The sequence below is a fragment of the Rana temporaria genome, chromosome 1 (genome assembly GCF_905171775.1).
Source record: "Rana temporaria chromosome 1, aRanTem1.1, whole genome shotgun sequence".
NCBI classification, from domain to species: domain Eukaryota; kingdom Metazoa; phylum Chordata; class Amphibia; order Anura; family Ranidae; genus Rana; species Rana temporaria.
The window spans coordinates 92,336,218-92,349,843 of record NC_053489.1 but is presented as its reverse complement, the minus strand read 5'-3'; positions in this window follow the sequence as shown (position 1 = coordinate 92,349,843).

Here is a 13,626-nt window from a genome sequence, read left to right as displayed (position 1 = left end):
AGAAAAGAAGCAGCAGCCCTAGTGAAGCTCAGAATCTTGGAACAATTCACAGAGAAAGAAGAAGCTCAGCACCATTTTCTTACAGCCTATGATTGACATGCAACTATTATTTGTTAGTTACTTACCCCATCTATGCAGCGCTTCTCCCGGGCTCTCGGCTGCGGCATCTCTCCTGTTCTCCAGCTCTACACGGGTGACGGCTCTGGCTTCCATTTCCTCCCTTTTTCTCGGCGGCCAATCAGGAGTCTTCTCTTTTTGGCCAATGAGAAAACGGATCTCACACCTGCTTCAGATTGGCCAGATTGAGGATCAGTGTTACAATAGAGAATATGCATTTGCTGTTGTAACACCTGGGTGGGCTCATGGCGCAATTCTCTGCGCCACAAGCCCACATAATTAGAAGCCTATTATAGCCTAATCAGGTGCTTAAAAAAACACCCCTGCTGCTGTAATTCAGGCACCTGGCGTCCTAAAAGGGGCTGCACGCCTGAATATGGGGTGGAGGCGGCTGTGGATAGATTCATGCTATGCTATGCTATAGGGGGTGGCATGGAGAGAGGGGGCAGTGCCCGCGCGCCCCTAATGGATGGGTCGCCACTGCATGTCAGCTTGTTCAATTAAGCTTTGGAAATGAAACCTTGAAGTTGTCCCCTACTGTATGTCTTCCTACACTTCAAAAGACTGTAAAAACCTCTTCTGTATTGCAGTTATCTTAATCAAAATTGTGTTTAATTTAAACTATCTAGTCAAACTAGCTCCACTGAGGTATGTCAATGCATATAGAGGCATTGAAACAGAACATTTTAATTTTAACTGTTCAGTTCATTCTGATTTCCCCTGCCAAGTATTGATTTGGCTGTCTTTGAGACCTCTACTCCTTAATGTAAACAAAAAGCAGGTTTGGAACTTTGAGGATGAATTGCTTCACAGCAGCTGCAGCTAAGAGGCCAGTGAGGATTTGTTTAAAATAGTATTTACTGCTGCTTACTAAAAAAAATTTAAAAACAATTTTTTTTAAATGTTACCTAACCAGCTGCAAGATTAGAAGCAAATTACAATGGAATTTCAGCAAAGGCAAAATTGAGAATTTTGTGGCAAAATCACTTTTGCCAAAATCACTCTGCTCACCCTGATCATTACCAGAGATATGCTTATGATGTCTCTAAAGTTGCACTGGTGATAGTTAATGCGGCCAGTATGGATACAAATATTTATTTTAAACATCACACTTACTACATTATATAGAATGAGGATCCCAGGGGAGCTATCCTGACCTACTTCTATACAGAGGTGAAAATTCCAGTAAAAGGAAACACAACATCAATATTTTTCGAGCAGATTTATTTTTTTTCTTTAATGCTGAACTGTAGACAAGCAGGTAGACACAGATATATTGCATTCATGGGAATTATTTTATTTGATAAAGGATTTTTGATTCTGTATATCAGTATGTGATGCAAACATCCCTGTCAGACAGCACAGCTAGGCCCTGAACATACCACATGCATTAACTACACAGATTCCACACAAACTCTGACTTTGGGTTGGATATTATAAGGTCAATGCACTAAAAAATCAACAACACTGTTCACTTTGCTATCTCTGTTTTCTTTTTTTTCCCTGTCATGTTGACTGTCAACACATTGCTTGATTTAGTTTCTAGTGCTGCCCTCCTTCTCTCAGTGTTTCTGTGCAGAGAATTACAGGAGACTAACAGCAGGGCTCAAGTCCTGCGGGAACGCGTGGGAACGTAGTCCCTGCACTTTTTTCACATCAGGAACGCAGTTCCCTTTGCAGGACTAGAGCAGCCGAGAGCAGCCGAGCCGCCCGAGCCAATCATTCACTAAGCAGCCATGTCCAGCTCGAGTCACTGTCAGGGGCAGGCGAACCTTAGTAATCCTTTATGTTACTGGCCGCTTCCTGTATATGGATTCATCGGGTAGTGTGCGGGTATTCCGTCACTTCCTCAATGCCGCAATTGTCATTGTTCCCAGGAGACATTGCGGAGGTCTGCCGCAAGTTATCGCGGGATTTAGAAAGAACTTGCTTAAAGTTTTACCCGATGAATCCATATACAGGAAGCGGCCAGTAACATAAAGGATTACTAAGGTACAGTGGATCGAAAAACAAACAAAAAACATGCGGTTTAGTAATTATGCATATGAGTGTATCATTTATTTATTTTTTGGTGGGGGAGTGGATCTTGGGTGGGAGTTCCCACACCTTTTTCCCCCAGGACTTGACCCCTGACTAACAGGACATATTTATGTACCTATACTAGTCACATTTAAAATACTTTAATTTTTAAAGGATAATTTAGCTTTAAATATTCATTCCTGTAAGCACCTGGCTTTTTTCAACATAGTAACTATTTAAAAATGAGCCTTGAATTCTCTTTGATGGAAGTATGTTAAAATACATATTTTCATATATTCATAATACAGATTTCATATTTACTTGACAAAAAAACAGCTATAGGAGGCGCCCGCAGCACGTCACTGGAGTTGATGCACGTTGCAGGCAGCGATGTTCGCCGGCCGCCACCAATCGCTCCACAGAGAGCCAGAACGGGGATCTGTCAATGTAAACAAGCAGATCCCCATTCTGACAGGGGAGTAGAGAGAAATTGTCTGTTCCTGGTGATCAGGAACAGCGATCTTTCTCCTCTTCCAGTCAGTACACTCCCTCCACAGTTAGGAACACCTCCCAGGGAACACTTAACCCCTTTATCACCCCCTACTGTTAACCTGTTCACTGCCAGTGCCAATTATACAGTAATCAGTGTCTATTTTAGCTCTGATCACTGTAATAATGTCACTGGTCCCAAATGAGTGTCAAAAGTGTCCGATCTGTCCACCGCAATGTTGCAGTCCCGCTAAAAATTGCTGATCACCGCCATTACTAGCAAAAGAAATGAATACAAAAATGCCATAAATATATCCCCCTATTTTGTAGATGCTATAACTTTTGCGCAAACCAATCAATATACGCTTATTGCAATTTTTTACCAAAAATATGTAGAAGAATACATATTGGCCTAAACTGATGAAGAAACTAGTTTTTTTTTTTTTTTAATTGGGGATATTTATTATAGCAAAAAGTAAAATATATTGTTATTTTTTTTCAAAATTGTCGCTTTTTTTTTGTGTATAGTACAAAAAATAAAAACCAAACAGATGATCAAATACCACCAAAAGAAAGCTCTATTTGTGGGAAAAAAAGGATATAAATTTTGTCATATGAAGTCATATGAATGTTATAAAAAATGACCTTTCCTTTTCAATCTGTAGCCCCTGTAATTTTCTGTAAATGCAATGCAATATGGCTACTTGGAGGTGTTCTGTACACAAAATGTGTACAGAATGCCCTCATAAACATAATTTTCAGCTAGGGTGATTGGTTCACAATTTCCCCTAGAATTCTGCACTAAGAAGGCACGCATTTAAGGACGTTTAATGGGATGTATACTATAGAGTGTTTTTCATATTGTGTGCTAATAATGTCCTTTATTCAATAATTGGAGTATGCAGTCCTGTTGTCACAATATTTATTTTTTTATTAGGCTATAAAATATTTTTGTAAGTGCCTGATGTATTAACAAGATAACTGTTGGCATGTTGTTTATACATACGTAGTTGTAACAACCATTCTCACTTATTATACTGTAATTGCTAGTTCTGCCATGAGGTGATAGTATCAGCTGTAAGGCTTGTTTGGTGTAATTTCTGTGTTAAATAAATTCAATTTTAGAGAAAATCTCTCTGTACGACTATATTTCTACCAGCATACTGTGCCTGTAAAGTCCAACAACTAGCCCCTAGTTAATTCTCTCTTCTTGTTTGGTGGAACCACATGGTTATGATGTAATGACTCTCAATGTCCCATTTTCCAATAAAACAAGAAGGACTACATGGGTACATGGGAGTGTATACAAGAGCCTAAATCAAACCCACTTGCAGATGAGAAGACAGCGAAAGATCAAAAAGTACTATATTCCTGAGCATAGATGAAAATTTAATTGTGTACAATGTGAAACTACAAAATAAATGTAGAAGGAGCTACAAAAGGTAAGCAAGGAAGCAAATCTCAACATTAAACTGTACTTAATTACAAAGCTACACCAGACTAGACCAGATTAGGCTTATGAAAGGTCAGCACATGCAGGGTGATGTAGAAGAAATAAAATAATTTCATATAGCAGCACTGCTACTCAGTGGTCTCCCAGACAGCTATGAGATACTTGTTACAGCACCTGACGATGAGCTTACACTGGAATGTGTTAAAGAAAACTTGTAGAGGAGTATAAGGGAAAAACAGAAAGCGCAAACAATGAAAATGCTCCTATGGTGGAATCTACACTAAGAATCTACTGCAATGCTTGTATTATGCATGGTGACATACATTAATAGTTTGTGTTCAAAAATAGATAACCAAAAGGCAAACTGCAGAATTTGTAAAGCATGGTTGAAACAGAAAAAGAGAAAAGTGAAACAACAAACAGCCAATACTGTTGAAAAAGAAATAGAAGTCACTGAGAGTCAAAGCTGAGGAAAAAGGTAACCCTTCGAAACGCGTCAACCAGCAGTGGTTCATACATCCTCTCTTTAGGATCTGGAGACTTCTACCAGTAGACAGATCATCATAAACCAAAGATTGTTACATTGTGGTTTTCTTTTGATGCTCAATTTTCTTTTAATAAATACATCAAAGGATAATGCACAAAGCTGGTGCGCCCACTCTTTTTTCTACTTTCTTTTCAAACAGATAATAACACTGAGTACACAAATAGTAAAACCCAAGCTAATCTGGGGAAGCAGACTACTGTACCTTACAATCCAGAACAAAAAAGTGTGGCAAAGGGAATGAACCACATCTTAGGTAAAGGTGACAGACGCATGCTTTTTATATGGATATGTTAACAAGATACTGGGTAGAGGCAAGTATGGCAGCCTACTATCTCCAAAACTGCTTATCAGTAAAAGCATCAAAGAAAACAACACATATGGGACATGGAATGGAAAGAAGCCTGACCTGAACCACTTTGATATCATTTCAAAGCATGCGTAGACTTTACTAAAGAAAAGTGCAGAACATGGGGATCTTGGGCCAGATCCACAAAAGTGATACGACGGCGTATCTGCTGATACGCCGTCGTATCCCTGTTTCTAACTATGCAGCTGATTCATAGAATCAGTTACGCATAGCTAGTCCTAAGATCCGACAGGTGTAATGGACTTACACTGTCAGATCTTAGGATGCAGTACCGCGACCGCCGCTGGGGGCATTTCTCGTCGTAATCCAGCGTCGGGTATGCAAATTAGCACTTACGGAGATCCACAAAGCTTTTTCCCTTCGTTAAGTCGCCGTAAGTGTTAGTTTGCCGTCGCAAAGATAGGGCTACTTTTACAAAGTGTAAAGTTAGTACACCATGTAAAAGTATACCCGTCTTTCCCACGTCGCTGTCAATTTTTTTTTTAATTTTTTTTTCCCGCCGCATCTCTTTTTCACAAGTCGCAATTCACAAAACTCGGCGCAACGTAACTTCGCGCAAAGCACGTCGGGAAAATAGCGTCGGGAGCATGCGCAGTACATCCGGCGCGGGAGCGCGCCTAATTTAAATGGGACTCGCCCCATTTGAATTGGCCCGCCTTGCGCCGGACGGATTTAAGTTACACCGCTGCAAATTTCCAGGTAAGTGCTTTGTGGATCGGGCACTAACTTGTGTAATTTGCGGCGGTGTAACTTAAATCACAAAAGTTACGTTGCACCCGCTGGTTGTGGATCTGGCCCCTTGTGCCTACCGTGAGTCTCAAAAAGGTTATGGAATTCAGCATCCAGATGCCAATAACAATCAACAGAAGTGTACCGTATTTATTAATGAAAGACCTATGTATCAAAAGCCTCATAAAGTGATACAGTCAACACTGTCTGAACAACCCGAGGAGTGATTTATATAATGAAGGGGTAGAAGTAAAAACACCTTTAACCTCAATAAAATACTCTACAAGATCCAAAAAGGGCATCCCAGATAGGTGCCTGTCATTTATAATTTGTGCAGCACTACTGCCTATCAAGAAAAGAAATGCAAAAGCTACCTGTTTATGAGAAACAAAATCCAAGTAAAGCTGCAGATGAAGACATTACACCTCTCAGCCAGCAAGCTTAGGAATTTACAGAATTACTTCAAGGCAAACATACAATTCGATCTAAATTAATTTTTAACCACTTAAGGGCCTTGCCTGTTTTTCAGACTTGGTGTTTACAAGGTTAAAAACATTTTTTTTGCTAGAAAATTACTTAAAACCCCCAAACATTATATATATTTTTTTCTAACACCCTAGAGAATAAAATGGCGGTCATTGCAAAACTTTTTGTCACACCGTATTTGCGAAGCGGTCTTACAAGCGCACTTTTTTTGAAAAAAAAATCACTGTTTTTAATAAAAAAATAAGACAACAGTAAAGTTAGCCCATTTTTTTTAATATTGTGAAATATAATGTTACGCCGAGTAAACTGATACCCAACATGTCACACTTCAAAATTGCGCCCGCTCGTGGAATGGCATCAAACTTTTACCCTTAAAAATCTCACTAGGCGACATTTAAAAAATTCTATAGGTTGCATCTTTTGAGTTACAGAGGAGGTCTGGGATAGAATTATTGCTCTCGCTCTAACAATCGCGGTGATACCTCACTTGTGTGGTTTGAACACCGTTTTCATATGTGGGCGCTACTCACGTATGCATTCGCTTCTGCGCGCGAGCTCGTCGGGACAGGGCGCTTTAAAATAAAAATATGTTGTTTTCTTATTTATTTTTATTTATTTTAATAATTTTTACACACAAAAAAAAAAAAAAAAATTGGTCACTTTTATTCCTATCACAAGGAATGTAAACATCCCTTGTAATAGAAAAAAGCATGACAGGTCCTCTTAAATATGAGATCTGGGGTCAAAAAGACCTCAGATCTCATATTTAGACTAAAATGCAAAAAAAATAAAAAAAATTGTCATTTGAAAAAATGAGAACAAGAAAATATGCCTTTAAGAAGCATGGACGGAAGTGACGTTTTGACGTCGCTTCCGCCCTGCTATGCTATGGAGACGAGTGGGGGCGATCTTGCCCTCACTCGTATCCCAGCCGAGCAGGAGACAGGACCCGATCGCCTCCGCTGCTGCCGACGGCTCCGGTAAGTGGCGGAGGGCGCGGGAGAGTGGCGGGAGGGGGGGGGCCCTCTCCTGTCGCTGATAACGGTGATCTCACGTCGAATCCGCCGCGGAGACAGCGGCTGCTGCCGTTACCGAGATATCCATCTTTAAAATAATGACGTATATATACAGTACGTGAGCGGGTCCTTAAGTGGTAAGTCTGTAGGTAAAGAGAAATACTGGTTGCAAGAGCATATTCGCAAAAGTATGGGGAAGCCTATAATGCCTATAAATGCTCCAGTTGCAAAACAGTATTTTTAGAAACTTGCTGACTATTGCAGACCAACAGATTGTGATTACAAAACATCACATGAAAGCAGCCTTTCTCAACAGCAACATTGGAGGGGAGTTGTACATGACAGAACTAGAAGAATTTATAGGAGCTGATGAAGAACATCAGATTTGTAAGTCACACGGATCGTTGTATGGACTCAAGCAGTCAACCAGAGCATAAAATAAAAAATAAAAATAAAGTCTTGTTAGACAAAGGTTCACGGGAAGTAGAGCTGTACGATTAATCATTAAGAATCGAGATCGCACATTTTTAGTCAGCATATTTGCATGCTGCATGCTTAATTGGCTCCCAGGCCTTCCACTCCATTTCCCAGTCTGCTCCTAATGTACAGGGGACTGTAAAAGGGGTGATACGAAGTCACATCCAGGTGAAGTCTCCAGTGACAACTCTGAGACCCTCCTAGTCCTCTATGAGTTTGAAGCCCAAGCCAAGCAGAATGATCTAGCGCTGGAGAGTGTGCTGGAGTATGTGTGGGGGATGCCCAACCTCGATGCCAAATTACTGGAATCCATTGCAATCCTTGTCCATGGAAGCATCCGCATACTATCCACCCATCTGCAAGAAAGCCTTACAAGGAGCCTTATCTGCTAAAGAAGGAGGACCCCCGGATGTGTCCAGACTAAGTAAGTGTCGGCACAGTCTGGTGAAGCTGAGCTTACCGGAGAGACTGGTGAAGGTGGAGGACGGTGAGCAGGAGGAGACCTGGGACTACTACTGGGAGGCCTCTGTATCATCACCAGCATGAAGGACTATCCAGAGATTGAGATCTTGTGGCTGATGACCCGAGTGAGGAACCATGGGATGGAGGACGGTGGGCAGGAGGAGACCTGGGACTACTACTGGGAGGCCTCTGTATAATCACCAGCATGAAGAACTATCCAGAGATTGAGATCTTGTGGCTGATGACCCGAGTGTGGAACCATGGGATTTTCCAGTACAGCTTCAAGAAACTCCCAGATACCAGCCGCTGGTGTGCTCTGGCTATGAGACCAGTGGCGTCTCCAGCTTTCATATTTAGGGGGGGCACATGGGGGGACAGGGAAAAAAGTAGGGGGGCCAACTATAAAATGCAATATATATATATAAAATCTCCTGGGGCCCATTACTACGATCCCGCAACGGGCCCTTTTACATGTTCTGTCGTGAGCTCCCTTCCTACTATACTGGGGCCCCCCAGGGTGGCAGAAAACAAGAGATATATGTCACCAGCACACCAAGAAAATATAAGGGTCCAAAGCAGTGGGAGAACTTTCAGGGTTGCAAAGGTTGTCTTGCCACCGGGGCCTGGTGTTCTGCCACAGTGGGGGATCCCCAGCTGTCCTGTCCCTGCTATTTACAGCGCTGGTCTGGCATCTGTCTCCTTGGCAGCGGCGGCAGTCTATTAGGACCTAGCGCTGGTGACATTATGGGTGCATTCAGGGGAAGGCTGGCACTATTGGTTATAGAGAGCTGAGCCCCCAGCTGGTCACCTAGCAGCAGTAATGCTGTATAACCTTCTCTGTTGACATGCTGATCGGGATGTGATCCAGGTGATGCTCCCAGTCAGATCTAATAAACACAATATTTATTAGCATCAAGAGTACAACCACATATATATATATATATAATCAAACGTATGTTCCGCAGCCGTGTGTGCTCTATGCCTGTAAAGTGTGGGCTTTGATCAATAAAATCTCTGATATTTAACACTAGGATTTGACTAAGAGCATCACCTGGATTGCATCACGATCAGCATGTCATGTCACTGCTGCTAAGCAACCTGCAGGGAGCTCAACTGTCTACAACCAATAGAGATGGGCTCGGGTGTGTTTGAAATCCCACATGCCCGATCCCGCCAGGAAGCCAACACTCCACAGTGCTAATCACAGGCAGTGAGACATTTCCTGATCTGTGCAGCAGCGGACCGGGAAATATCTCACTGCCTGTGATTAGCGCTGTGCAGTGTGGGCTTCCTGGCAGGCTCTGGCATGTGGAATTTTGAACATGCCCAGCCCATCTCTAACAACAAATTGTGCTGGCCCTCCTGTACATCAGCCCCATAAAGTAACCAGCTCTGGGTTCCAATGTCCTGCCACCGCTGCCAAGGAGACAGAGACCAGCGCTGTGAATAGCCGGGACAGGACAGTAACTCTGGTTGTTCCAGCACTGGTCCACACTGGGACGATTCCCCCATCCACCTATAATGTGTAGATGGGGAAATTGGATCATTTCTTTTTTTTTTATTATTCAACCTAATAGTTGAATGAAAACAAGTGATCAATGTATGGGCTGCCCAAGAGCTAAGACCAGCCATAGACAGTTTAAATCTCAGCTGGTTCAGCAGGAACTGGCTGAGATTTGAACCATTAATGAGCAGATTCTCTTATGATTATCACCAGTGGTTGCTGTATAGAATACAATTGCTGGGCAGGAGGGATATTCCCGTCAGCACTGTTTGTGTTGATGGGGGAATCATGCAAGTTTCTTTCCTGCAATCTGTGGATGTAGGAAAAAAATTTGCATTGAATATTACCTGCCTAACTGAAAGTGAAAGTGTAACAGAATGGCCCGTGACACCCAGAGACTTTTGAAGGATGGGGTTTACTCCTGTGCCAGCGTCACTATGCCCTTTTGGGCATAGGGTGACTGAGAAATGATAATTATAAATTACATGAGATGGGACATTACTGATAATTCATGTATTGCAGGATATCTTGAAATATTACAAGTTGTCAAAGTCTGACTCTGACAGGTCAATAGAGTGTTTTCATTCAATGTGGGGACACATGCTTTTGAGGTGTTAATTGAGTCTGCTCCTAGACATTCCTTTGTGTGATGCTAATACTGTTTTGTGTCCATTGTGCTAATTAGGTCTGCTCCTAAGACATGTTCATTGTGTATGCTAATGACACTGTTAAGATGTAGAATGTGACTTGTCAAGCTGTAGTAATTAACCCCTCTAAATGCGGAGCCAGACCGTCTGGGTAATAAGTAGTAATTAACTCATCGGAATGTTATTATCTAAAAGAATGTGTATGAAGCCCCCCATTGTGTGATGTGTGGGTGGAGTGTGTCTTTTTCCCTGTGATTAACTGTAACATGCTTGTACTGTATATAACAAAGCTAAGTTACCATTAAAGGATTCATTCATTCATTTTGGAGCCAGTACCAGAGCTTGTTTTGTCTCGTTTATTCTGGGAAATGAAATGGGTCGTGTCTGATGTCTGTCAGACTGTCGGATAACCTGTTGTGGGGCGATGGATTGGAATATCGTAAACGGTGGTGACCGTTACAGAAAGTAAATTGTGAATGTCTTGAAAGAACAGGAGAGGGGGAGGGAGACAGATGGGGGAGAGAAGGGATAGAGATCATGCAGTTCAGTGATTACAGTGTACACACATACCCACGGTCCAGGCTAGAATCTCAGGCATCATTCACACACATGCTGCTGATTTTCATATTTCCTGAACACACATCCCCTCTCTTCAGATACAGCACACCTGGCAGCTGTACAACGTTTTTAAATACTCAGACGAAGGCCGGCGTCTCAGAGAGGTCGACTGCCCGACCCTTAATCAGCCTCAGGTATAAGACCTGCTCTTTTAGACACGCAGACTACCTAGAAACAGACTGGATACTCCTTACGCCCTTCGGGGCGCTTTGCACCGACCCTGCCCGTGCAACTCCCCCCCCCCTCTACCTCCCTACCCTCCCCACCCGTCTTTCACTCTATGCTTCTTTCCTCTCTAACCTCTAACCTTTAACCTACTATCTTTATTGAAAACGGAAAATGGACCTGGAGGCCGGTCCGTACGAGATACACCATTAGTGCAGGGAGTTCAAACCTCAGAGGAGGAAGGACACATCCTCCTCGAGACGTAAAATCACATCTTGATGCTTAACTGAAGTAATGTTTAATAGGAGTATTAACCCCTTTGTACATTTGTGAATGTATACAACTCATGATGTCTCCGCTGTGACTGTGGTGTGTTGTTAATCTGTATGGACTGGTTTTCTTTGATGATAAATAAAAAATTTAAAAAAAAAAAAAAAAAAGATACAGCACACCGAGATAGTGTGGGCGGGACTGAAAGGAGAAGGAGGAGGAGCTTTATTCCTCCCTGCTCGTATGTGAGGAGAGTGGGGGGGGGAGGTGGCTAGACTCGCTGGGCTGTAAAAGAGTGTCATAGACTGACACTTGGCTCAGCTTGCAGTCACCACTCTCGGAATTTACAGGCTGGTTCTCCTGTCCTAAGGACGGGAGAAATCAGTCTGTTTTTTCAGTAGCTGAGATGAAGGCTTGGGCCCCCCTCCCCCACAGTGCTCATGGAGTCCTTTCTGCAACTCGCTTCTTCTCCGTGCCAATGAGGATGCAGGGGAAGGAGCAGATCAGGCGGCTGTGGTTGTGTGAACGCTCGCATTATGCAGTGTCAGCGAGCAGAGGGAGGGGGGAGGAATGCCCCGCAGAGCTGACTGGGGATGCTCTCCCTCTCAGGAGAGACTGTTACTCCAGCGGCGGCCCGAAAAAAAAAAAAAAAAAATAATTTTTTTTTGGGGGGGCACATGGTGGGGCACAGCATAATGTTGGGGGGGTCAGGGCCCCCTCTGGCCCCCCCCTAGAGACGCCTCTGTATGAGACTCCTCAAATACCTAGGACCTTTGAAGAGCAGCTATGAAAGCAAGATAATGGCTCTGTATGGTGACATGCATATAAAGAAAAGGATGAGCGAAGCCTCCTCTACCACACTGTGTTGTAGATATGAGTGTCCCAGTTATTTACACATTATCGCTTCTCCTAATTAGGGGAACCCAGCCGTAGCCAATAACAGGCATATACAAAAGAAAGGTTGTTGCCCCGACAGGGAGACCAAGAGGTGGTAACCCCTGGGACAACCGAGAGGCTACTATGGCAGTGACGGACAATATGTGTAGTAAAATATAAGTTTAATAAATATTTAAAGTTGCATTGTATAATTAATACACCTGGGACAGTAATACAAGTATAACACTATGAGAGCTGAGATAGCTATAGTAACAACCTATATTAGTTGGCCGGCCAAGAAACATGCACGTATGAGACTAATTCATTAAGCGTGCAACAAACAGCACATAAAGGACACAAACAAAAACAAACATACAGGACAAAAATGATTGTGGCGATCCGGACGCCGGATGGAGAACTTTTGCTGTCAATTCTAATCGGAAATCCGATATAGTGTGTGAGGCGGTTAGCCTGATATGCAAGTAGAGAGAGTTGTCAGCAAAAGTGCCCCTGCAGTAGGTAACTTAAATAAACAGATCTGAGTTGGATAACAGTCTTGATCTTGCATATATGAACCTGATGGCAAGATCAATGAAGGTTCGTATATACTAAGGTTTGGGCTAGCACTTAAAATGAATTTGAAAAAAAGTTTTGAAAAAATTAATTAAATAAAGATAATAAGAGTTTATCCGGGCTGCCCTGCCTACAAGATCAGTGTATGGTGCTGTTCCTATTGAGGATTTCAAAGATTCCGATGTGTGAAGCGGTTGAATGCAAGATTTGATGAAGAGGTTTTATATGTTACCACTGTAGGTCTGTGTTATAGGCTTCCATATTTCAGCATGGCATGTGAAAGCAGGATAATGAAACGATCTTACCAGCAAAGTTCACTAATTCACAGAGATCCGGAATCCGTTGGCTACTGGCTGCCTCCTTGCTGTAGTGTGATCCATTCTGGACAAGCTGGATAAGGAAAGAAGAGCTCCGAGTCACCAGCAATACCAATTACCAATGTAGGTTTTGTTGTATCCAGTCCATTGCTGGGTACATTTTATGTGTTATATCTCTTCAATTGCTGGGTACATTGTATCTGTTATATCTCTTCAATTGCTGGGTACATTGTATCTGTTATATCTCTTCAATTGCTGGTTACATTGTATTTGTTACATCTCTTCCATAGCTGGTTATATTGTATATCCTATACAGTATCTGATCCATTGCTGGTTACATTGTATGTTTTCTACAGTATCTGATCAATTTCTGGTTACATTATATTTGCTGTATCCTTTAAATTGGACATTGTTGTTCTGTCCACTGAAAGTGGAACAGAGGTTGCCCAGGGAAGGGAGGAACTTGAGTGCTTGCAGATGTAGACAGAGGAAAT